General features: G+C 42.1%; 1 protein-coding gene across 6 annotated transcripts in view; it reads right to left on the bottom strand.

The window, feature by feature from the left end:
- Positions 1 to 25,332, bottom strand: part of LOC144579887 (uncharacterized) — a 291,251-nt gene that overhangs the window by 180,104 nt on the left and 85,815 nt on the right. Inside the window, exon 2 of one of the 6 annotated variants that reach the window (XM_078353943.1) lies at positions 4,424 to 4,562. The exons of the other annotated variants lie outside the window; for them this stretch is intronic. The gene's annotated coding sequence lies outside the window, so the exon portion shown is untranslated. The remainder of the gene's footprint in view (positions 1 to 4,423; positions 4,563 to 25,332) is intronic. 6 annotated transcript variants of the gene reach the window in all.

Genomic DNA, 25,332 nt, shown 5'->3' with positions numbered 1-25,332 from the left:
AGAATCAACAAAGTGAAGAGACAACCCACAGAATGGGAGAAAATACCTGTAAACTATCCATCTGAAAAGGAATTAATAACCAGACTATATAAGAAGCTCAGACAACTGTATAGGAAAAAATATAATAATCTTATCAAAAAATGGGACATTTCTCAAAAGAGGACATACAAATGGTAAAAAGATATATGTAAAAGTGCTCAATATCATTGATCATCAGAGAAACGCAAATCAAAACTACAATGAGATATCACCTCACCCCAGTTAAAATGGCTTATGTCCAAAAGACAGGCAATAACAAATGTTATCAAGGATGTGGAGAAAAGGGAACCCTTGTACACTGTTGGTGGGAATGTAAATTAGTACAGTCACTGTGGAAAACAGTTTAGAGGTTCCTCAATGAAATAAAAATAGAGCTATCATTTGATACAGCAATTCCACTGCTGGTTATATACCCAAAAGAAAGTAAGTTCATATTTTGAAAAGCTATCTGCAGTCCCATGTTTGTTACAGCACTGTTCACAGTAGCTAAGATTTGGAAGCAACCTTAAGAGTCCATTAACAGATGAATGGATAAAGAAAATGTGGTACATATACATCATGGAGTACTTACTATTCAACCATAAAAAAGAATGAGGGCCGGGCGCGGTGGCTCAAGCCTGTAATCCCAGCACTTTGGGAGGCCGAGGCGGGTGGATCACGAGGTCAAGAGATGGAGACCATCCTGGTCAACATGGTGAAACCCTGTCTCTACTAAAAATACAAAAAAATTAGCTGGGCATGGTGGTGTGTGCCTGTAATCCCAGCTGCTCAGGAGGCTGAGGCAGGAGAACTGCCTGAACCCAGGAGGCGGAGGTTGTGGTGAGCCGAGATCGCGCCATTGCACTCCAGCCTGGGTAACTCGGTCTTAAAAAAAAAAAAAAAAAAAGAATGAGATCCTGTCATTTGCACCAACATGAATGGAACTGGAGGTCATTATGTTAAGTGAAATAAGTCAGGCAGAGAAAGAGAAACTTCTCAAGTTCTCATTTATTTGTGAAAGCTAAAAATTAAAACAATTAAACTCATGGGGATAGAGAGTAGAGGATTGTTACCGGTGAGGGCTGGTGAGGGTAGTATAGGGCTGGGCTGGAGAAGGGGGTGTTTAGTGGGTACAACAAAAAATACTTGGAAAGAATGAATAAGACCTACTATTTCATAGCATAGCTGGGTGACTATAGTCAAGAGTAATTATATATTTTTAAATAACTAAAAGAGTATAATTGGATTGTTTGTAACACTAAGGATAAATGCTTGAGGGGATGGATGTCCCATTCTCCATGTGACTATTTCACATCAAATGCCTTTATCAGAGCATCTCATGTACCCCAAAAATATATATACCACTATGTCCTCATAAAAATTAAAAATTAGGCCGGGTGAGGTGGCTCATGCCTGTAATCCCAGCACTTTGGGAGACCGAGGCGGGCAGATCACGAGGTCAAGAGATCAAGACCATCCTGGCCAACATGGTGAAACCCCATCTCTACTAAAAATACAAAAATTAGCTGGGCATGGTGACATGCGCCTGTAGTCCCAGCTACTTGGGAGGCTGAGGCAGGAGAATTGCTTGAACCCAGGAGGTGAGGTTGCAGTGAGCTGAGATTGCGCCATTGCCCTCCAGCCTGGCACCTGGAGATAGAGCAAGACTCTGTCTCAAAAAAAAAAAACATTAACAATTAAAATTAAATAACAAGGAAAAAATGGGGCTAATCAGACCTGTCTCAAAGTGTTGTAGAAACTGAAGGGAATCTGAAAGTTACCTCAAAATATATCACTTTGGCATAAAAATTACTTTTAGCTGAAAAAAATAGTAAAACAGCAGATATGGGAAGACTTCTCTGTCCTCCCCTTTTTGCCTAAAAGCAAAGCATAGATTTCCATTTATTAAGGTATCCCCCTCTACCATACCAGAGAGAGAAGCCTGACTTGGCACCAAATGAGTCTGAATAACAAGCTGTACTAAACAATCCTTATATGCCATATGTTTCCTCATCACCTTCCCAAAATTCATTGTGCCTAAGGGGCTTAACCCTCTTTTCCTTAACCTGGTTTCTTCACAACATGTTATATTTTGTCAAAATGATATACAAGCCCCTGAGTCTGTGAACCTCTCATGCATGTAAAAATGTTAATAAAAGTCATATACTTTTTCTCCTGTTAATCTGTCTTTTGTCAGTTCAATTCATAGTTCCCAGGCACACATCCCAAGAGGGCAGAAGGGAAGTTTTTCTTCCCCTACAAAACCAACTGAGATCATTTAAATTGTATGTAACATTGTAGCTCAGAGCATAGGAAACTTCAAAGTTTTTACTATCTGTTACACTATGGCAGTTACATTTTTTAGGATTCAGTTTCCTCATCTGCAATCTAGAGGCAGTAATAGCATCTTTATCTCAGAGACGTTGCAAGCAACACATGAGACAGCACTGATGTAGAATGCTCAACACAATTCAGGACACAGGAGCCATTATTGTTAATAGTCCCTGTCATATCACTGATCCTTAAAGACATTCCCCTTGACTCCCAGGTAAAGGCAGTTAATGTGATCAGGGCCAGGGAAATGGAATCGAATTGGCTCAATAGTCAAGAGATTCTCTCACAAAGCAGGCTGAAGCATTAACTGTTATATTTTCTTGGGGAAAGGTAACAGCTCAAGAGATTGTGTCTGACTGTGAGGCTGGTTCCTCCTAGTTGAAACATTCTCATGAAAAACCAACTCAGGCTCAGAGCCTGCTCAAGAAGGACCAGATGGAGTGCAGAAATGTTAGGGTCTCGATGGAATGTGTAGCCACTTTTGGTAGTTTATGTCCCTGGCCCACTGCTGTAAGCACCCAATTGGTTCACCTTGCCCACTGCCTCGACAGAGCCAGTTTATCAAGATAGAGAAATTGCAACAGAGAAAGAATAATTCAAGCAGAGCTGGCTGTGCAGGAGACAGGAGTTTTGTTATTATTCAAATCAGTCTCAGAGCATTCAGGGAGTTTTTAAGGACAATTGGTGGGTGGAGGGAAGCCAGCGAGCCAGCAGTGCTAACTGGTTAGGTAGGAGATGAAATCATGGGATGTTGAGGCTCTCCTCTTGCACTGAGTCAGTTCCTGAGTGGGGGCTACAAGATCAGATGAGCCAGTTTATTGATCTGGGTGGTGCCAGCTGATCCATCAAGTGCAGGTTCTGCAAAATATCTCAAGCGCTGATCTTAGTAGCATTTTAAGGAGGGTCAGAATCTTGTAGCCTCCCGCTACATGACTCCTAAACCATAATTTCTAATCATGGGGCCAATTGTTAGTCCTACAAAGGCAGTTTAGTCCCCAGGCAGGAAGGAGGTTTGTTTTGGGAAAGGGCTGTTATCATCTTTGTTTTAAACAATAAACTAAGTGCCTCCCAAAGTTAGTTCAGCCTACACCCAGGAAGAAATGAGGACAGCGTAAAGGTTAAAACCAAGATGGAGTTGGTTAGGTTAGATCTCTTTCATTCTCAGTCATAATCTTGCAAAGGTGGTTTTACTATTATGAGGTGAATTGAGTCAACCCAAAATTCATATGCTGAAGTCCTGATTCCTCAGTGCCTCAGAATATAATTGTATTTGCAGATCAGTTAATTAAATTTAAATGAAGTCATTAGAGTAAGCCCTAATCCAGTATGACTGGTGTCCTTTTAAAAGGAAGAGACTAGAACACAGATGTGTACAGAGGAAAAACCATGTGAAGATACAAGAAGGCAGCCACCTGCAAGCCAAGGAGAGAGGCCTCAAAAGAAACCAGCCTTGCCAATATCTTCACCCTGGCTTTCCAGCCTCCAGAACTTGGGAAAACAATTTCTGTTGTTTAAGCTACTTAGACTGATAACCCGAGCAGACTAACACCTGCTTTAGAGAAGCACCTAGGGAGCCTGGCACCAATTCTTCCTACTCTCTCACTCTCCTTGTCAACCCTGCTTCTCAGATTGGAATTACAACACAAACTGAGACATGTGACAACTCATTTGTATAAATAAATTTTCTGTATAAACTTAATTGAATAAGCAAAAATTTATTTGTATAAATAAATTTCTTTATAGAAATATAAATAGGTAGATAATGTGACTCCCTTAGTGTGAAATTTAGAAAACACTCTAGTAGGGAGTTTGCCAAAGTAGGTTTCTCTACAAAAATTAATTCTCTGATAAAATACATTTGGAAAATACCATATACCATAGGTTCTCTTAGAAACTCACAATGTACGTTAACGTATTAAAGGTTTTAAGAAATACTGCAATAAAAAATGTTTCAACATTATTTAACCCAGCGTTTGAGAAAATATTTGACCGTGGAACTCTTTCTTTGAGGAAGGTGTCTAGTAACAATTCACTTTGAGAAATGTTCTGATCTAAACTGCCATCCACTTACCAATCACCATGTCAGTGCTTTATTTCCTCAGAAGTCAGTTCATGTCATCCTTTGTCATTCTGATGATTTTGTTTTTCAGAGGGTGACATTTATTAGCTGCCTTCCCAGATTCTGAAACTTCTAGGCTTTCATTCACAAACTATAGAAAAATACAATTCTCTCAGTAAGGAAAGGAGAAAGGCAAAACAGAAGCTAATATCATTATCTTGTCTCATCACCAAAATGGAAGTTAGTCATTATCTTGTCACATTATTTAACTATAAAGGTTTCAAGAGAGGCCAAGAAAATATAAGAAGCTCCCACATGGTGAAATATACTTTTGGAAAGGCCATAATTTTTGAGACTATCTTAGAACCTCTGCTTGTAGCTGGTATTTTTAAGAGCCCAGGTAAATAAGGGAAGTGTGCCTTTCCTACCCAGAATAAGGGGTAAGCGAACACTATAAAGACAGGTTAATGAGAGAGATGCAAAACTAAAATTAATTTATTTTATCAAAGTTTTATGTGACCCAGGAGCCTTGAGAAGTACAAAGACCCATGGAAAACTGCATTTTTAAGCTTAGATTCAATGAAGAATGGATAGCCGTGTAGAAATGTGATTGGACAGAAGGTTATGATCTAATGGTCATAGACTGAGAGGGAAACCCAGCAAGGCCTTTGTGTTCAGATTCTTCTTGGCCTTTCTGTGCATTTCTTTCCTCCTGGGTGTAGGGCAGGATCCATCTAGAATGGGAATCTTCAAGGGAGAAGGAGGAAAGTGACCTTTCTAGGTTTTACGACTTGTTTGTGGAGAGAGGAATTCTAGTTTCTATGATCAGCCCTTGGGAAGAGGAAGACTAGATTCTTTTTTTTTTTTTTTCCAAGACAGAGTCTTGCTCTGTCACCCAGGCTATCTGGCATGTACAATGGCATGATCTTGGCTATCTGCAACCTCTGCTCTCCTGGTTCAAGTGATTCTCTTGCCTCAGTCTCCCAAGTAGCTGGGACTACAGGCACCTGCCACCACGTCCAGCTAATTTTTTGTATTTTTTGGTAGAGACAGGGTTTCACCATGTTGGTCAGGCTGGTCTTAAACTCCTGATTTCGTGACCGCCCGCCTTGGCCTCCCAAAATACAGGGATTACAGGTGTCAGCCACTGCACCTGGCTGAGGAACTCTAGATTCTATGACTGAATTCAGAGGAGAATGAGGCATGGGAGACAGGAGGGCAGGAGAAGGTCAGAGAATGAAACTGATAGAATATATTTATTACTTATATGACTGCTGAAGGAGCCTTTCTGGAAACTAAAATTTATTCTACCTCCAGCCATCTACAATTTGGCTTTTATCTTAATTTTAAGAGAAAAGATAGCTGGATTAGTTAAAAGCTATTGTTATTTATAATTGATTCTTGTCTTGCTTCTTAGCCAAGAGATCAATAGAACAATTATTATTAGTATTCTGTCTTTTCTTCACCTTCATGTCTCTTAAGGTCCTGATTGTCATTTTAGATTCTTCACTGTGGGATACTATGGTTTTTGAAAACTCAGTCAACCAGCTAGAGAGTGAATATAATCACCCATTTTCTAGAATGAGTAAGCAAGGATGTAACTTACAAATCTGCTAGATTCCTCTGTGGAATTGCAAATAAAACTAGGGAACCTGCCTGGAATTTTAGAATTGAACAATAAAATGATGACTATCCTATTTTTCTATTAACAGAAGAGGAGACTTGGGACCAGCCTCTAGGGAGTCTGTGTGGTAACAAGCAAGAGCAGCTGCAGTCATGGAGAGCTGGTTTCCCACTCAGGTGAGGCAGTGTGTCAGCCACGTGACCCTAGCAATTCCTTCAACCCCTCTGCAACTGTCTCTCCTCCTGCAAAATATAATAATTGCTGCTGTGCCCTCCTTATGGGATGTTGAAAAGAGGTAAGATCATAGGTATGGGCAAGGACTTCATGGCTAAAACACCAAAAGCAATGGCAACAAAAGCCAAAATAGACAAGTAGGATTAATTAAACTTAAGAGCTTCTGCATGGCAAAATAAACTATCATTAGAGTGAACCAGCAACCAACAGAATGGGAAAAAAATTTTGCAATCTACCCATCTGACAAAGGGCTAATATCCAGAATCTACAAAGAACTTAAGCAAATTTACAAGAAAAAAACAAATAACCCCATCAAAAAGTGGGGGAAGGATATGAACAGAGACTTTTCAAAAGAAGACATTTATGCAGCCAACAAACATATAAAAAAAAGCTCCTCATCACTGGTCATTAGAGAAATGCAAATCAAAACCACATTGAGATACCATCTCATGCCAGTTAGAATGGCAATCACTAAAAAATCAGGACACAACAGATGCTGGAGAGGATATGAAGAAATAGGAATGTTTTTACACTGTTGGTGGGAGTGTAAATTAGTTCAGTCATTGTGGAAGACACTGTGGTGATTCCTCAAGGATCTAGAACTAGAAATACCATTTGATCCAGCAATCCCATTACTGCTATATACCCAAAGGATATAAATCATTCCATTAAAAAGACAAATGCACATGTGTGTTTATTGCAGAACTATTCACAATAGAAAAGACTTGGAACTAACCCAAATGCCCATCAATTATAGACTAGATAAAGAAAATGTGGCACATATATGCCATGGAATAATATGTAGCCATAAAATAGGATGAGTTTGTGTCCTTTTTAGGGACATGGATGAAGCTGGAAACCATTCTCAGCAAACTGACACAAGAACAGAAAACCAAATGCTGCATGTTCTCACTCATGGTGGGAGTTGAACAATAAGAGCACATGGACACAGGGAGGAGAACATCACACACTGGGACCTGTCAGGGGTGGGGGGCTACGAGAGGGATAGAAGGAGGGTGGGGGGCTAGGTGAGGGATAGCACTAGGAGAAACACCTAATGTAGATGATGGGGTGATGGATGCAGCAAACCACTGTGGCACATGTATACCTACGCAACAAACCTGCACATTCTGCACATGTACCCCAGAAATTAAAGTATTTAAAAAAAGAGTTAAGTAAGATCAAATGAGTTTATATCTGGAAAACATCATGATGGGAGGTTGAAATTGATGGCACAAGGGTAGAAAAGTATGATCTCTTTCCTCCCTGTAGGAGGGAGACAGCTAACACTCTTAAAGCACAAGGCAGGTTAACAAGAGAAAAGCATAACCAATTTATTTAATCAAAGCTTTGTGTGACACAAGAGGCTTCAGAAATGAAGGTCTAAAGTTTCAGGGGAAACTGTTTTTATGCTTAGATTGGATAAAGAATGGATAGCCGTGTAGAAATGCGATTGGACAGAAGGTTATGATGATCTAATGGTAATAGACTGAGGGGGAAACACGCAAGGCCTATGTGTTCAGGTTCTTCTTGGTCTCTCTGCATAGCATTTCTTTCTTCTTCAGTACAGTTTAGGACACCTGTTACATAAAGGTCTTCAAGAGAGAAGGGAAAATGTGATCCTTCTAGGTTTTATGACTTGCCTTGGGGAAGAGGAGTTTTAGTTTCTATGACCCACCTTGGTGAAGAATAATTTTGGTTTCTATGACTAACTTTGCAGAGGATGGTGGGGAAGACAGGAGACTGGGAGGAGGTCAAGATGTTGAAGAGATCTTGTTTCCAGTCTCCTTCCATTCAAATACTTTGGGATAGCATTTTCTGAGCCTGACAATGGCTTGTCAATTTTCTGACATGATTTCCTAAAATTTACTTTAGTTTCAATGTTTTGTTGTTTGGCTTTGGTTTTGTGTTTTGGGCTTCTGTTTGTGGTGTCTGTTTGTTTGTTTGTTTGTTTTGAGACAAAGTCTTGCTTCATTAGCCAGGCTTGAATGCAGAGGCACGATCACAGCTCACGACAGCCTCCATCTCCTAGCCTCAAATGATCCTCCCCACTCGGCCTCCCTAGTAGCCTGAAAATACAGGCATAAGCTACCACACTAATTTTTAAAACTTTTTTGTGGAGATGGGTCTTCCTATGTGGCCCAAGCTGGTCACAAAATCCTTTCTGGGCTCAAGCAATACTCCTGCCTCTACCTCCCAAAGTGTTGGGATTACAGGCATGAGCCACCACACCCAGCCATTTTACCTTCAATGTGTTAATTTGGAGATTTTGCTTAAAAATCTGGTTTACCATCTTTTCTGGAAAAAAATAAATGGAAGTAAGTCCTTTCAATATTGGGCCCACATTCTCACATATGGAGGTGAGGAGCATTTCCCAACTTTCTTTTTTTTTGAGACAGAGTCTCACTCTGTTATCCAAGCTGGAATGCAGTGGCACGATCTTGGCTCACTGCAACCTCAGCCTCCTGGGTTCAAGCGATTCTTGTGCCTCAACCTTCCAAGTCACTGGGATTACAGGTGTGTGCCATCATGCCTGGCTAAGTTTTGTATTTTTAGTAAAGACAGGATTTTTCTGTGTTGGCCACACTGGTCTCGAACTCTTTTTTTTTTTTTTTTTTAAATATTTGCATTTTAGGTTTTGGTGTACATGTGAAGAACATGCAGGGTTGTTGCATAGTTATATATGTGGTTTGCTGCCTTCCTCCCCATCACCTATATCTGGCATTTCTCCCCATGTTATCCCTCCCCAACTCCCCACCCCCGCTGTCCCTCCCCTAGCTCCCACAACAGACCTCAGTGTGTGATGCTCCCCTCCCTGTGTCCATGTGTTCTCATGGTTCAATACCTGCCTACGAGTGAGAACATCAAACTCTTGATCTCAAGTGATCTACCTGCCTCGGCTTCTCAAAGTGCTGGGATTACAGGCATGAGCCACCATGCCCAGCCTAATTTCCCCACTTTCCATGGGGCACTTGCTTTCCATGTTACCCTGGTGCCCAGCACTATCCATTCATTAATGGAACCTGTCTGGTGCAGACAGGCATTTGATGTCTTCATTCCTGTAAAGGAGTGAGTTGCAATATTGGGAGTGGGGTTATCTGCCCTCCAACTTCTTCCTAGAGCAACCAAAAAATAAAATCCTAAGCACCCCCCAACCAACTGAATGGACTCTGCCTTTTGGCCTATCTCTTGGCCAAGGGGATTCTAATATTAACCTGAAAATCTAGTTCAGGCCATGATGGAAAGTGAGGGTCAGACACACCTCATACATCCTCCTCGCTTTGGAATTCAGGCACAGCTGACCAGCATTAGCATTAAAACAGAAACCTTAAAACTGACAGAATAGGCTCTAAGTCTGGTTAGAAATGTTTATAGTCTATTTTCTCTGAAACCTGCTGCCTGGAGACTTCATCTGCATAATGAGAACCTTTGTCTCGAAACCCCTTATGTTAACCCAAACACTCCTTTCTATTGATTCCAGGTCTTCAGATAAACTCTTTCAATCAATTGCCAATCAGAAAATCTTTGAATCTGTCTATGACATGGAAGCCCTACTTCCCACACCCCCAACCCCACCTTCAAGTTGTCCCATCCTTCTGGATGGAACCAATATGCATCTTAAATGTATTGACTGACGTCTTGAGTCTTCCAAAAATGTGCAAAACCAAGCTGTAGCCCAACCATCTTCGGCTCATGTTCTCAGGACCTCCTGAGGGCTGTGTCATGGGCCATGATCACTCATATTTGGCTCAGAATAAATCTCTTCAAATATTTTTACTCTTCGTCAACACTGAACATTTGCCTTCTTTTCTTCACACTGGGTTTGGATCTATAAATCCATAATAACCGACAATATTGAACTTTGCCTAAGTCCAGTGCTTTTGAAAAACAGGGAGGATTAATTTGCTGGACTTTTAATTTTCTCTCTTTATTTCCTCCCCCTGCCCCCCAACCAATAGATGGGGTATTTTTCTGTTGCTCAGGCTGGAGTGCACTAGCATGACCATAGCTCAATGTAACCTTGAACTTTGGGCTCAAGCCATCCTCCCTCCCCATTCTCCCAAGTAGCTGGAACTAAAGGCATGTGCTACCACGCCTGGCTAATTTCATTCTGTAGAGACAGGGTCTCACTATGGTCTCAAACTCCTGACCTCAAACCATCCTCCCACCTTAGCCTACCAAAATGCTGGGATTACAGATGTGAGTCACCATGCCCAGTCCTGGATTTTTGTTTTCTAAAATCTTCTGTCTGTCCCAATATGACTTAGGTAAGATCTGCATCCCCTTGTTTACCTCTGAAAGGTCTAGATACAAACCCTCCCAATTCCTATTCTTCTTAGAAATGATTAGCTGAATTGTCTCCTGCTGTCTCTCTTAGAAACAAAATTTAAAAACTAGCCAAACACAGAGATAAATGTTTCTTGTTCAACTGATAGACTGGGACTTCCCCTAATGACAAAACAACCCCTACCGTCACATCACCATCCCTGTAACTTGTCTACTCCTTCCTACCAAAGTCTACGAAGAAACAATCCTGCTAAGACCCTCTGATCTTCACACCTGGAGTATTCTCTCTATTCCAATAGCCTGAATATAAATAATTTCCTTACTTTGTCCTGCTTTTTTGCCTTTGACATCCCCTGACCCTCTTCCTGAAGACATATACAATCTTTACACAGAGCATGAGCCCTTTCAAGCATTTCAGGTACAATTGAGGATGAGGATGAGGATGAATGTTCTCCTTGCTTAGGAACTGTTAGAAAGAAGAGAAGCCCTAAGAAGGCAGGGAAGGACAGTGGGCAGCAAATCTGGAGATATTTTAAAGAGAAGAGGGAAAGGTGTGGAAAAATTCTTTAAAAGACATTTCTGGCCAGGCACAGTGACTCACGCCTGTAATCCCAGCACTTTGGGAGGCAAAGGTGGGCGAATCACCTGAGGTCAGGAGTTCAGGACTAGCCTGGCCAATATGGCGAAACCTCATTTCTACTAAAAATACAAAAATTAGCCGGGCATGGTGGCAGGCACCTGTAATCCCACCTACCTGGGAGTCTGAGGCAGGAGAATCACTTGAACCCAGGAGGCAGAGGTTACAGTGAGCTGAGACCATGCCATTGCACTTCAGCCTGGGCAGTGAGAATGAAACTTTGTCTCAAAAAATAAAACATAAAATAAAATGTATTTCCATTTACTGAAGACAATTCCACAAGCTAATGTCCCTCCATTCCACTTCTCCCCTCCCACCTCTTTAAAAACCTTCAGTTTCCTTACTGGGATATATCCTTCATACCACCTCCAGTTACCTGATAAAAACCCAGTTTGCTCACTTAACTGACCTACCCAAAAGCCTACAGTTGCTCTCCTTTGCCTTGGAGGTCAAAAACAAATAGTTTAGCATGGCACAGAAGGCACCTCACAACTTGACCCTATCTTGTCTTCCCTGCAGCCTCCCCCGCCACGACCAATGAGCCATGTATCCCCTCCCAACATCATACAGTATCTGTCATTACAACGAGGGTCCCTGGGAAGGCCGGAGCTGTGTGCCTCATATACAATCTCTGGCAGTTTATGGCAGGTATAGAAGACAAGAGAAAGCTTTCCCTCCACACTCTGAAGGTTCATAGAAATGAAACCATGATAGACAGATAAACAGTGGGGAGAAGATATACAAAACTTATTTAACATGCATAGCATGGGGTCTCAGAGGAGACTGATTACCCAATAATCCAATAGGATACAGATGCCTATACACCCTTCTTCATAGGGGAGAAAAAGATGGGGATGTACATGGACAATTCTTTTGAGGGGTAATTGATTATTAGGAAAAATGGGCTGGGCACAGCAGTTCACACCTGTAATCCCAGCACTTTTCGAGGCCAAGGTGGATGGACTACTTGAGGTCAAGAGTTCAAGATCAACCTGGCCAAATGGTGAAACCCATCTTTACCAAAAATACAAAAAATTAGCCAAGCGTGGTGGCAGGCACCTGTAGTCCTAGCTACTCAGGAGGCTGAGTCCGGAGAATCTCTTGAACCCAGGAGGCAGAAGTTGCAGTGACCCAAGATCACATCACTGCATTCCAGCCTGGGTGACAAGGTAAGACTCCATCTCAAAAAATTTTTTTAAAAGGGGGAGGGAATGAATGGGCCCAATGCTCAGATAATGGCTAGCAAATAATTCCCTTTAGAAATTGAATGGGATCAGAGAACTGACAATAGTTTGGATTGAAGTTCATCTGGGTTCTCGGTGTGATGTATAATTTTCAGTCTCTTCCTCTGTGCTATGAATTTTAATATTCTCTGGGTTTGACATTTCAGGGAAGGGATTGAAGGCAATTACGCTTCCCTTTGGTGATTTGAGTTTCTAGGCTGATAAGGAAATCAGACAATAGCATCATTCTGTGCTTTTGGAGAGAGAGGATGGTGGGGGGTGGGGGTTGAGGGGTGGTCAGAGACTCTGTTTCTTTAGTTCAACATGTCAAGGTGCCATATTTGGGGTATCATTTCCTGAGTCTCAATGCAGGACACCAGAAGCCCAGTTTACATAAGGACCAAATCATCCTGAGAGAAACAAGGAAAAAAAAAGCATTTAGTGGTAATCTCAGGAACACTGCATCAAGGTTATCCCAGTGAGGTTAGGGACCCAGGATGCCTTGCTTGGCTGTTAAAGAAAAGACATGTTTTGGGACTTACGGTAAAAGAATTGTACTTCAATGGAAAATGAGACACTGTCCAAAGGATAGTCCTCCAGTTTATAGTATTACAACCTTTTATTGCCTCTGAACTATTTTAAGTTATAGTTCATTGATAGCAATGATTCCCTTCAACATGCAAATCTGTCCTGTCTGGTAGAGGTCCAGTTGATTCTCTAATATCTCCAATATCTGTGGGAAAACCAATTTGTCTCCATTTATGCATTCATATATATTTATTTCCTTTTCTTCTTTTTTTTTTTTTTTTGATACAAGGTCTCCCTGTCTTGCCCTGTAGCCCAGGTGATCCTCTTGTAGCTCAAGTGATCCTCCCACCTCAGCCTCCCAAGTAGCTGGCATTACAGGTGTACCACCATGCCCAGCTAATTAAAACAACTATAAAAAATTTTTTTTGTCTCACTGTGTTGCTCAGCCTAGTCTCAAACTCCCAGTCTTAAGCAATCCTACTGCCTCAGCCTCCCAAAGGGCTGGGATTACAGGTGTGAGCAACCATGGCTGGCCCATTTCACTGTTCCTGATCTACAAATGTCTGTTCTTCAGGTTGTAATGTCCACCTGATCCAATCCTTCACTGATCAATGAATAAAATCTTTATCATGTACTTATCTTTATAAATATATAGATATATGACAGTGATAATTTTAATTTTTACGAAGGATAAGTAAGACCCTGCCTGGTTCCTTCCAAATTTCTTCATGGTCTAAGCATCTTCATGTAATCACAAAAGACTAAGGGAATAATGTTACCATTTCAGGATTTAAAAAGGAATTGAGACCTTCTTCCACATAAAGACGGCAGCACCAGCTGCTCAACAGACACCCCTTAGTGAATAACAGGTAGAGGCTCTCCATGTAAGTCACAAGCAGGACCAAATCCGCAGTCAGATTCTGTGGGCAGCCATAGAGGGACCTAAGGCAGCAGCAGTGGCTCAAGGAGAGCTGCATCTACAGCTGACACTGAAGAATTCTGATGGGCATTAGACCCAGCTATAGACAGAGGGGTAACCTGAAGGACTGAAGGATGCATGGGCCTGAGCCGAGTGCACCTCAAGCCTACAGATCTTTCTTGTGGCCATTATTAATGGTATCAATGTCCTTTGAATATCCTCCTTAAGGCAGATGTGGGGCTGAGGGGAATTAACGATTAGGTTACTGTGTACTATATTCAAGAAGTTTTTACTCTCAAAGACAGAAAATTATGTCTAAATGTGTTGTGTTTACTCAGGATTATATATGGAATGCACAGAATGGCAAGCCACCAGCCCATTTGGTGAGAGAAGGATAAGGGGAGCTTTTTATAAGCAAAAAGAGATTTACATAACTGCTTAGAACAGAGTTTATTGGTTCCAGAGTTTCAAAACCAGAGTTGTTGTCAGTTATTAGTAGAGATTCCACTACTGGGCAAGCGTTCTTGTAAGAACACTGCCAATCCTAAAGCATGTCTAATGATAAGCCTTATCAAAGCAGGAGGTGTGAAAGGGCTTGCAGAAAGTCATTGGTTTTTGTTTTGTTTTGTTTTTGTTTTTTTGAGACGGGGTTTTAGTCTTGTCCCTTAAGCTGGAGTGCAATGGCGCAATCTCGGCTCACTGCAACATCCGCCTCCCCGGTTCAAGCAATTCTCCTGCCTTAGCCTCCTAGTAGCTGGGATTACAGGCACATGCCACCACGGCCCAGCTAATTTTTGTAATTTTAGTAGAGACAGGGTTTCACCATGTTGGCTGGGCTGGTCTCACCTCAGATGATCCACCCACCTCAACCTCCCAAAGTGCTAGGATTACAGGCGAGAGCTACCACACTGGCTGAAAGTCCTTGGACTTTCTTATCTCAAATATGTAAGCATGGACCTCCTCTCTTCCACGTTTTTCTGGCCCTATTTTGTCTGGGTCTGACAAAAGTGATTTCATTCTGCCATCTGCAAATTTCACATGATAATCCTAGAATTCATTATACAAGACCGTGGGTTACCAGGTTATGTAGGAAAGTAAATATGTTATTAAAATGCCCTCCTGAGCTATCCATTTACTTAAATCATCCCTCACTAAAACATCCCTGCCCAAGCACACTAGTATCTATGCCAGCTATCAATCAAAGATGTGGGGTCAGTCTACCTGCCACTTTCAGATGATATTCATGACTACAAAGACTACAATGCAATCAATTGCAAAGTGAAATTGCAAGTCTCATAAAAGATGTGGTTCGTGAAGCAATGAGTGTGATATTGGAGAATTACTTAAATCACATACAAAGCCACAACAGACAGGAAGAAATAATTAACAGCAGGGGTAGAGGAAACTGACCAGACAGATTCAGCAGACATCATAGTTGACTCATTCAGTATCTCTCAACTTTGCTTGCCTTACTCTGCTTTAAAGGCTGGAAAAGTTAAAATAGCCTCTTTCCCCTGTCTTCCCTGCAGCCAGCAGGAACTAGACTCCTCAGGTTCAAATCTGACTTTTCCTCTTACGAGCTGTGTGACCTTGAGCAAGTCATTTAACCTCTCTTTACCTCCGTTAGCTTGTCTGTAAAATGTAACTACCTCATAGAGTTGTTCTGAGGTTTAGCTGAGTTAGAATATGTAAAGCCCTAAGAACAGTTTCTGGCACATAGCAAGTACACAGTAATTGTGACCAGGAGTCTAATCGATGTAGAAGTCGGGTTGCACACATGCACACCTCTTGTGGAGGTGAAGAGATATGACTGACATTCCCATAGACTGCATATTTTGGAGGAGGGCTAGTTCCCTGAAGGACACTCTGGATGCTGAGCAAGCCAAAACCCAGAGGTCCAAAAGCTCTGTGAGACCACCAGGGACAGCTCAGGGTGACTGTCTTATGTCATGTTTTTAGTCACTAGTGGCCCCAAGAGAAGGTACATAACTCCCCAACTGTTGAATTCTGGAGTCATCACCACTGCTACCCTTGCAAGACTAGTTCACAGACACTCAAGTTTGCAAGTGTTTTTCTTCCTACCCTGATATTCCCCTTACCTTTCCTTATGCCTGCTTTTCTCAGTCCTCTGTCTATTCACATACGACTATGATAAACACTCCTTTTTCCCTCCATAATGTTAATCTGTAACTATTTGCAATGCATCATTTTGCCGACACTTGGTTGACAATACATTATAATTATCATAATAATTAAGCTCCATTTCAGTTATATTTATCAAGTTTCTACTATTCACATAACTCATACTTTTCTCCCTTAATAATTTTTCTTAGGAAACCTCTCAATTTCTTTCAGCTTGCTGGTCATGTTCCCCTAGGAGTGCCTCAACTGTCCTGCTTCCTTCCCTGGCCTCTTCGGGAACTTAGGGCTTTGGTTCCCTGAGTGCTGCCTGGCTGAATATCCTTGTCTGATTTCTTGACTACTCTCAATCCCTTGGCTGTTTAGTTTTCCTCTTGAGCATGGTGATGACTAATCACACCCAAGTGTCTAGCAAAAGCAATGCCAAGAACTAATAAAAGGCCCCCTGAGCATAAACTTACAATTTCAAACTAAAGAAATGTTTCTGTAATCATTTCCTGCCTTTCCCAACTCCCTCCATGTCATCTATAATCATTCTTCCTAAAAACAAAAGTAAAATAAAATGTAATTATAGAATTCTTGAACCTAGAGCAGATTCTGGGCTGGGCACAGCGGCTCATGCCTGTAATCCCAGTATTTTGGGAGGCCAAGGCAGGGAAATCACTTGAAGTTTGAAACCAGCCTGGCCAACATGGTGAAACCCCATCTCTACTGAAAATATAAAAATTAGCCAGGCATGGTGGCAGGCACCTGTAATTCCAGCTACTCAGGAAGCTGAGACATGAGAATTGCCTGAACCTGGGATGGGGTTGGGGTGGGGAGAAGGCTGCACTAAGCTGAGATTGCACCACTGAAACCCAGCCTAGGCAACAGAGTGAGACTCCATCTCAAAAAAAGAAAAAAAAGCTGATTCCTAGTAACACAGGTTTGTAAGGCTTCTATTCTGTGTAAATCCTCAGCTCGAAGAGAACATGTGTGCAACCCATGTGTGAAATTAATAAAATAGCATGTAGATTCATTAATAGGCAAGCCAATTTAATGTAGATATGTGGCAAGAACTGTGAGGAGTACCTCGTGACATATGTGGAACTTGAAATGATAGTGTCAGTAGCAACTGAGTTGGCAAAGCAGCATGAACAGATAAGGCACTCTGGCAATTTGGAGAAGGGACATCTCAGTTGTTTCTTGTGTGGTCACGGATATTTTGACAATATTGTTCATCTTGCATTATTTGATTAAACATTCATTCAGAACATAATTTTTAATTTATTAATAAAATATTATGGGCCAATTTAAAGAATAATCACTAATCATAGAGAGCAGAGCAGAAAACCTTTTTTTTCTTAGCAGATATCTCTGTAGTTGATCCTAAGTCATTTGCGCTTTCACTACTATAAATAGCAGCAAATAAGGACTGTCAGATCCAGGATGGTTTTCTTTCTTGAAGCCATCTAGTATCAGCCACTCTTAGACCGACTTTACTTGTAGGCAAGTGGAACATCCCTTCTTGGGTAGTGGGTAGTTCTATACACGTGCCTGTTGTGCCAAATCCCTATCAGCTCCAATGGGGAGGGCACCAGTTTCAAGAGGCCAAAGAAGAGACCCAGAGCCAGCAAATGAGGCATGACTTTTACTGGGAGCTTACATACAGGGGAGAGAGTCAAGTGATGGTGAGCTCTGCAGAACCAAACTGCTTGCAAAAGGCATGTAGTTTACACAGCATTTTTACTTAGAGCCCCTTCCCTAACAACCTCCACCTGGCAACCTTCATTCAAGCCAAAGTTTGGGGCCTTGATGCCCTGTATGGTCCATGTTCCATGCGATGGGTTGCAGATGCTCCTCACAGACAAGGAGCAAATCTCCAGGTTGGCCACTGTAGGATCCCCTAGCTGGAAACATACACTCAGGGCGTCTGCCCTGCAGGGTCATTAGCAGGATATGCTTAAGTTATTGCTACCAGGTGTGTTTACCATATAGCACCCTATGGCATGACTCTTTACCTTGAAGAAGACTCAAGCAGGGAACTAAAATTACTCTATTACCCTTGATTGAGGAAAAGTTCTTTTCTCTCTGGGAATTAAGCTTCTAGATTCAGGAGTAATATCCATAGAACTATGAAGCAGCAAAATGCCCATCACCTGCACCCTCAGCTTTTCTTCCATCTCTGCTGCTCCTCTCCCGCAGACAGCCAAATAAGCCCGCAACAGTGACTGCCATTGGGCATATATTGTGTGCCAGGCACAGGCTAGGCATTTCACATGCATTAACTCGTTTAATTCTCTCTAACAACTACATAAGGCAGGTGTTTGGTGAGATGCTTATTCTACAGATGAGAAAACTGAGGCTCGGTGAATCTATGTAATTAACCCAAAATACATGGCCAATAAGATGCAGAGCTGGGATTCTAAACCTGGCATTCTGACCCCAGATCCAAACCGTACTCCATAACACAGAAATCTCTGGAGTTGCCAATTGCTTGGTTAAAATGACCCTCACCTTCACTTAATATAAGTGAAGTGAATATAAGTAATGCCTGTTAATGTAACAGGCATTACCTTGGGTTCAACACCCGCCACCACCACCCTGTAACCCCAACAGGGTGGCGTGAACTGTGGAGCACTTGGCATCCCTGGAACCCCTCATGAGGTCAAGGGAAGGAAGGCACATGTTTCCACAAAGGCTTTCCTGGCTACCTAAGTACCCATAGAGGGGATGGCCCAAACCCTCCTGGATAAATCCAGGATTTGGATATGTGGATTTGTTTTCCTAGTGACACTGCAGGAATAAAGTGTTTCAGGTTTAAGATCTCAGTCCTGGCCTGGTGTGATAGGTCACACCTGTAATCCTAGCACTTTGGGAGGCAAAGGCAGGTGGATTGCCTGAGCTCCGAGTTCAAGACCAGCCTGGGCAACATGGTGAAATCCTGTCTCTAAACTTTTTTAACTAAAAAAAAATGAGGTGGGGAAGATCTCGGTCCTTAGGAGCATGTCTGTCTCTCACTCTTTGCAGAAGCTACAGACTTGTCATAAAGATCTGTGTTAAAGACATCATCAGTTACCCTTGTGAAGTCTAGCTCCAGGCCAAAATCCTTTAGGTGATTTTTCAGGCCTGTCTATGAGCAATGATGAGGCTTAGCCTGGCAGACCTCATGGGGAAGCTGCCCCTGGCTGCCCACGCTGTTACACCTCACTGATTCCTAGCCCAGGTGCCTCCATTGGGAGGGCTCCTTGTCAGGGAACTTCAAAGTCACTTCCCTCTACTCTGACTCAGCACTTCTCCATTCTGAGCACTTACCTTAATATATCTGGCCAGGATCAAATTAAACACTCCAACTGTGACTTCAAGTTGAAACTGTCCCTCTTGAGTCCAAGGCCATCCAGGACTCGCTGCTGACAGGAACTTCACTTTGGAGAAAGCCTGTGCTGGTCTCTCTGGCCCCTGCGTGCTGATCTCTGGCCCCACCCTTTTGCTGCAGCAGCTTCTAATCTCTCCAGAGTCAGAGGGTCAAAGAAAAGTTCTCAATTGACTTGTTCTATCATCTTCTGGCTCCAAGCTTTCCAGGTCTGGTAGGTGTCTAAAGTGCGGGCTTCCTCCTGTGGGTGTTTTGTGGATTCTTTGGAGAGCTCTGCCCACCTCCACTCTACTCCCCAAAACAAGACATAGGTTATCCAGCTGGCAGCAATCATGCCCCAGGTGAATTCATCTCTATTCTGTCAGCACCTGACTTTGGATACTAGCTTCTAAAACTCCAGCCAGAACTTCACATCTCAGCTTTGTCCCCAGCTCTTTCTTATGCTGTAACCTACATTTGGAGCACGTGAAACATATGCTCACAAAGTCTGTGAGTGCCATCTGGTCCTATCCCGACCTAACCCCTTTGCTCACAACCAAAGCTGTTGGCCAGTCCACCCTTCAACATTTTGTTTTACTTCTCAGACCAAAGTTGACAGCAGACTGCCATGACCCAGCTGTAGAAGACCCCTCTACCCCCATCTAGCTATCCCAAGGTTGTCTTGAAGCCTCTTTCATTGGGTCTGAGATGTGAAGAGGAGTCCTTGCCCTTTTCTGGGGATCAGAATCAGATTTTTTTTTTTTTTGAGACAGAGTCTTTCCCTGTCACCCAGACTGGAGTGCAATGGTGTGACCTCGGCTCACTGCAACCTCCACTTCCCAGATTCAAACACTCTCCTGCCTCAGCTTCCCAATTAGCTGGAATTACAGATGCCCACCACCACGCCCAGCTAATTTTTGTAATTTTAGTAGAGACAGGGTTTCACCATGTTGGTCAGGCTGGTCTTGAACTCATTACCTCGTGATCTGCCCACCTCAGTTTTCCAAAGTGCTGGGATTATAGTCATGAGCCACTGCACCTGGCTGGGATCAGATTCTTAATGCACCAACAACAATTTCCAAAAATCCACTTCACCAACTCTATGGCTCTACTCTCATCAATGTTTTATGTGCCCTAGACATAGGGAAAGAGTTCAAGAGTCTATAAGCACTTTTCTGCTAAGTCCTTTGGAAGTTTGCATGTTGGAATGCGGTACCTATTATATCTCTGGTGGCTCAGCAGTTATACAAACATCTAAAGGAACTGAAGCATAAATGCTATCAATCTTAACCTAAAATGAATTTGCCTGCTCAGTGAGGTGAGAACTGGGTGAAGAGTTGTCATGATGGAATGCCACCGGTTGACTCACACACATGTCCTGACAGCCTCAAGGGTGCAGAAGGGGTCCCACAATCATGAGGTCAAGCTTTTTGTAGATAAAGCATCTACATAAAAGAAGAAGGGTTTCCTCCCAGAGGAGTCTCTAATGGCTAAGTCTCAGTGAGAACAACTGGAATGAAATGACAGGCCCCACCCTGCAGCCTTGTATAGTCATGGTCACAGAGAACTTGGGGTCTGCTGAAATAGCCTTTCCCAATGGCCCTGAGGTTTATATTGCCCTTAATGAATGGAAGGGACAAGTCCAAGATAAGGTCTCCTGGGAAGGTTAGGGGGTTCGAGGGAGCTTGTGGTTAGCAGGGGCTGGCTTTAGGAACACCAGGGGTCAGCTGTCCTTCTGCCTGTGGCCAAAAAAAATAAAATAAAATACATAAATGGCTCTTAAGGAATTCTGCTGGACTCACAGCATAGGCATGCTAGGATGGGTGACCAATAGACTTGATTGACATTTGTAGGCAACACACAAACATTTGGGTGGTGACAGTGGTTTGGGACAATGGGACAATGCCACGTCATAATGCTTGGTGGAGCTTCATTTAGACAATCACCCCATTATAAGATGGGAAAACACAAGGGAATTTAGGATCAAAATTAATATCCCCACAGACCATTGGGCAATGGAAGTCTTTACTGCTTAGGATTTCTTGCTCTCCAGCACTACATATAATGTATGGGTCAGGATCCTAAAATCAAAAACCCACAGGAAGATTTAAGGTCAGGTTTTTACCAGAGTCCCTGCCCATTCTCCAGGCTTAGGAAGTGGAGAGAAGGAAACCAGGAGGCTCTCTTTATTTCTGGAGCCTAGCACCTAAAAACCTGCCCTTGGCTTCTTCCTACCTAAGCCACCAATCAGAGACACCCTAGAGCTCCCCAATCAAAAACTTTCCATGATCCTTTTGTAAACTTTGTGACTTTAAAGTTCACCAAAAAGCCTCACTAGCTTTCACAATATCTTTACTTTTCCAGGTAAAATCCCACCCACCTATCAAACCCTTTCCTCTCCCTCTTCTGGAGAGAAGAGAGGAAGGAAGGATCCAGCTGCTAGTACTTCTGAACCCAAAAGCAGCTAGCCCCTCTTTTCCCCATCTTAACAGTTAGTATGGGTCCCAAGACTTTATTTGTGAAGATTGAGAAAAATGAAAACAAGAAGAGCAATGACTTCAAAAGAACTAGAATAAGAAGGCTGAGAACTGATGGAGATGAAGGTTCAGGCTCGAGAAACCCTGAAGACCTAGGAGTTCAGGATAGACAGGCATGGGACAAATGGCATAGGTGTCAGGAGGTTGCAGAGGAGCACCTAGGATTCGCAGCTCAAGTTGCCAATCAAGGCTCAGGTTAAAAGAGTCAGCTTCCCCACAGGTTAGGGCTAAGACAATGGGTAAAACAGTTCAGACTAATGCATTATCCTGCCAAGCTAAATTCGGTGACACTACTGAGTTGCTGTATATGATTCCCAAAGATCCTTCACCGTAAGTATACTGACTTGTATGACTCACCCAGAAGCAAAAACAGGACTGTGGAATGACATGAGGTCCCAGCAAGCACTGTAGAGTTGACACTCATCTGTTTGACTAGAGGGTAACTAGGAGGCCTTTAGTGGGAGAAGGCAGATAACTGTATGTCCAACTGAGACATTCTCAGCAAACTAACACAGGAACAAAAAAACAAACACCGCATGTTCTCACTCATAAGTGGGAGTTGAACAATAAGAGCACAGGGACACAGGGAGGGGAACATCACACACACGGGCCTGTTGAGAGGGTGCTACGGGAGGGAGAGCATTAGGACAAATACCTAATGCATGCGGGGCTTAAAACCTAGATGACAGGTTGATAGGTGCAGCAAAGCACCATGGCACATGTTTACCTACGTAACAAACCTGCACACTCTGCACAAGTATTCCAGAACTTAAAGTACAATTTTTAAAAAAATTATTTTAAAAAAAGACATTCATTTAGCTATCATGGGAGAATGGAGGAGCCATATCTATTTTTTTTTCTTTTGCTGTAACGTAACCCCTACATAAAAATAGATGATTATATGACATGGGACAGGCCGGATGCAGTGGCTAAGCCCTGTAATGCCAACACTTTGGGAGGCCAAGGCAAGTGGATCACTTGAGGCCAGGAGTTCAAAACCAGCTTGGCCAACATGGTGAAAACCTGTTTCCACTAAAAATATTTAAAAAATTAGCCAGGCATGGTAGCGGGTGCCTGTAATCCCAGCTGCTCAGAACACTGAGGCAGGAGAATCATTTGAACCTAGGAGGCAGAGGTTGCAGTGAGCCAAGATCATGCCACTGCACTGCACTCCAGCCTGGGCAACAGAGCAAGACTCTGTCTCAAAAACCACAACAACAAAAAATGGGAGGGATAGTGTAATTCCATAAGGGCTTAATTTCAGATTAAAATTCAAGTTTATCAATGTTTAAACTAAAATTTACTTGTTCAAATATATTCCCAATTAAAACTACAAATTTTCTCCTTCTACATTACGATAATTTTAAATATTAAAAACATAAATACATTGTTTCTAAATTTTCTCATTTTTTGTTTTTAAATATTCTCCTCATCTTGCCAAAAGCCTCCAGCCATTTGAAATGTAATAATTACTCCTTAACTTGTTTATTTGCTTAGCATGTTCTTCATAAGCCTAACCTACTTGTTAGGAGGGAAAAGGAAGCCAGAATCACCTTCTTGTTGGGGATCTGTAATTCATGATAATATGACAACTACTTTATTTCATAATGTAAATTCTTAAATTTAACTCATTGTGTGTGTGCGCACGTGCGTGTATGTGTACGTGTGTGTTCATCACATGAGATTTCGCCTCCCTTTGGGTTTGAATTGCAAATTTAGAGCACTTTTAGCGGTGTGTTAAGAATTCTCAGCAGGCCAATTCTTTTAGGAAATTGCGCTCCTTTCATTCAAATGAAAAATGAATCCAATGCCCTTTAATGGAATTTATATTCAATTAGTTAATAAATGGAAGAAAGAATCTACTAGTGAACACATTCGGGTAACAGAATTAAGCTAATTTATCTCAACCTGATACTATTTTTTTCCTGCTAGAACACAATGTACATTATAGAAAATTCTAAAATTTCCTTTAACCTTCACAGTTCTTTCCAATTTTGTCTGTGCCTAAAAACACAGATATCCCTGGACTATTGTGTTACCAAACGTGATTTTTCTTTCTTAAATTAGAAGAGACCTTAATGTAAGAAACTCATTATTTATCATTAACCTCTAGCTGCTAGAGGATACTTTTCTGCATCTGTGCAGAGCTCTGTCATCAAGGCCAATTTGTTGGTCAAGGTGACTCACGACAGTCTCTATGGACTAAAATAGTTACTTCTTCCAATCAATGATATTTCATGGTTTAAATGAACCTCTATAAAACACACAAGGTCAAATAATAAAATTTAGATAAACCACTACACACACACAAAAAATTTTTAAACAAGCCATTTACCTTCCCTCTGCACAATGGAGCCATATGCAATGACACAGGGACTTCTGTGTATGGTCCACATCCACAGATGGACTTTTGTTGCAGTTCCAAATTGTAGAGCTTTAAAATGGATTCAGCTTTTGAAAATTACATTAAATACCGAGTAAGGACATTGCCTACCAAAATGGTTGCAACTAAATATATTTAAAAATGCATTTTTGGTAGGGTGTGGTGGCTCACGCCTGTAATCCCAGCACTTTGGGAGGACAAGGAGGGCGATAACCTGAGTCAGGAGTTTCAGATCAACTTGGCCAACATGGTGAAACTTAGTCTCTCCTAAAAATACAAAAATTTACATGGTATGGTGGCGCGTGCCTGTAGTTCCAGCTACTCGGGAAGCTGAGGCACAAGAAATCACTTGAACTTAGAAGGTGGAGGTTGCAGTGAGCGGAGATCGCACTACTGACTATAACCTGGGTGACAGCGTGAGAGACTTAGTCTGAAATAAAAATAAAAATAAAAATGCATTTTTACTCAAATGATCATTTTTCCCATGTTTCCCCTGACAAATGTCATAGCCTTGATAATTTGGCTTTATTACAACAGCAACCAAAATTATAGAAGTGCTTAAGCCGCAAGAAAGCAGGGGCCAGGCCTGGGTTTTCTTCAAGTCTTCCCTCTAGGATAATGTATCAACCAATTAACATTTGTTGTTAGGTTTAGGGGTTTGAAGGAAGTGGGTATATCACCCACTCAGCCACATAAAGTGCCATTTTCATTGATTTAAGGTAGTGCAGGATTCTGCCTTTGGCCTTAGTGAGATAAACACCAGCTTTTGTGGGTTTTGTTAAGTCACTTTGTCTGTTCTAGATTTGACTGAGGCTGACTCGTGTGTCACAGTCCATAGACTGAGTGACTTACCAACAACAGAAATTTCTCACAATTCTGGAGCTGGGAAGTACAAGCTCAGGGCACCTTCACGTTTGGTATCTGCTGAGGGTCTGCTTTCCAGTCCACACACAGTGTGATGGTTAATACTGAGTGTCAACTCAACTGGATTGAAGGATACAAAGTATTGATCCTGGGTGTGTCTGTGAGGGTGTTGCCAAAGGAGATTAACATTCGAGTCAGTGGGCTGGGAAAGGCAG

The sequence above is a fragment of the Callithrix jacchus genome, chromosome 17 (genome assembly GCF_049354715.1).
Source record: "Callithrix jacchus isolate 240 chromosome 17, calJac240_pri, whole genome shotgun sequence".
Lineage (NCBI taxonomy): Eukaryota > Metazoa > Chordata > Mammalia > Primates > Cebidae > Callithrix > Callithrix jacchus.
Note: the sequence above shows the minus strand (reverse complement) of the source record. Positions and strands in the feature narration are given on the sequence as shown.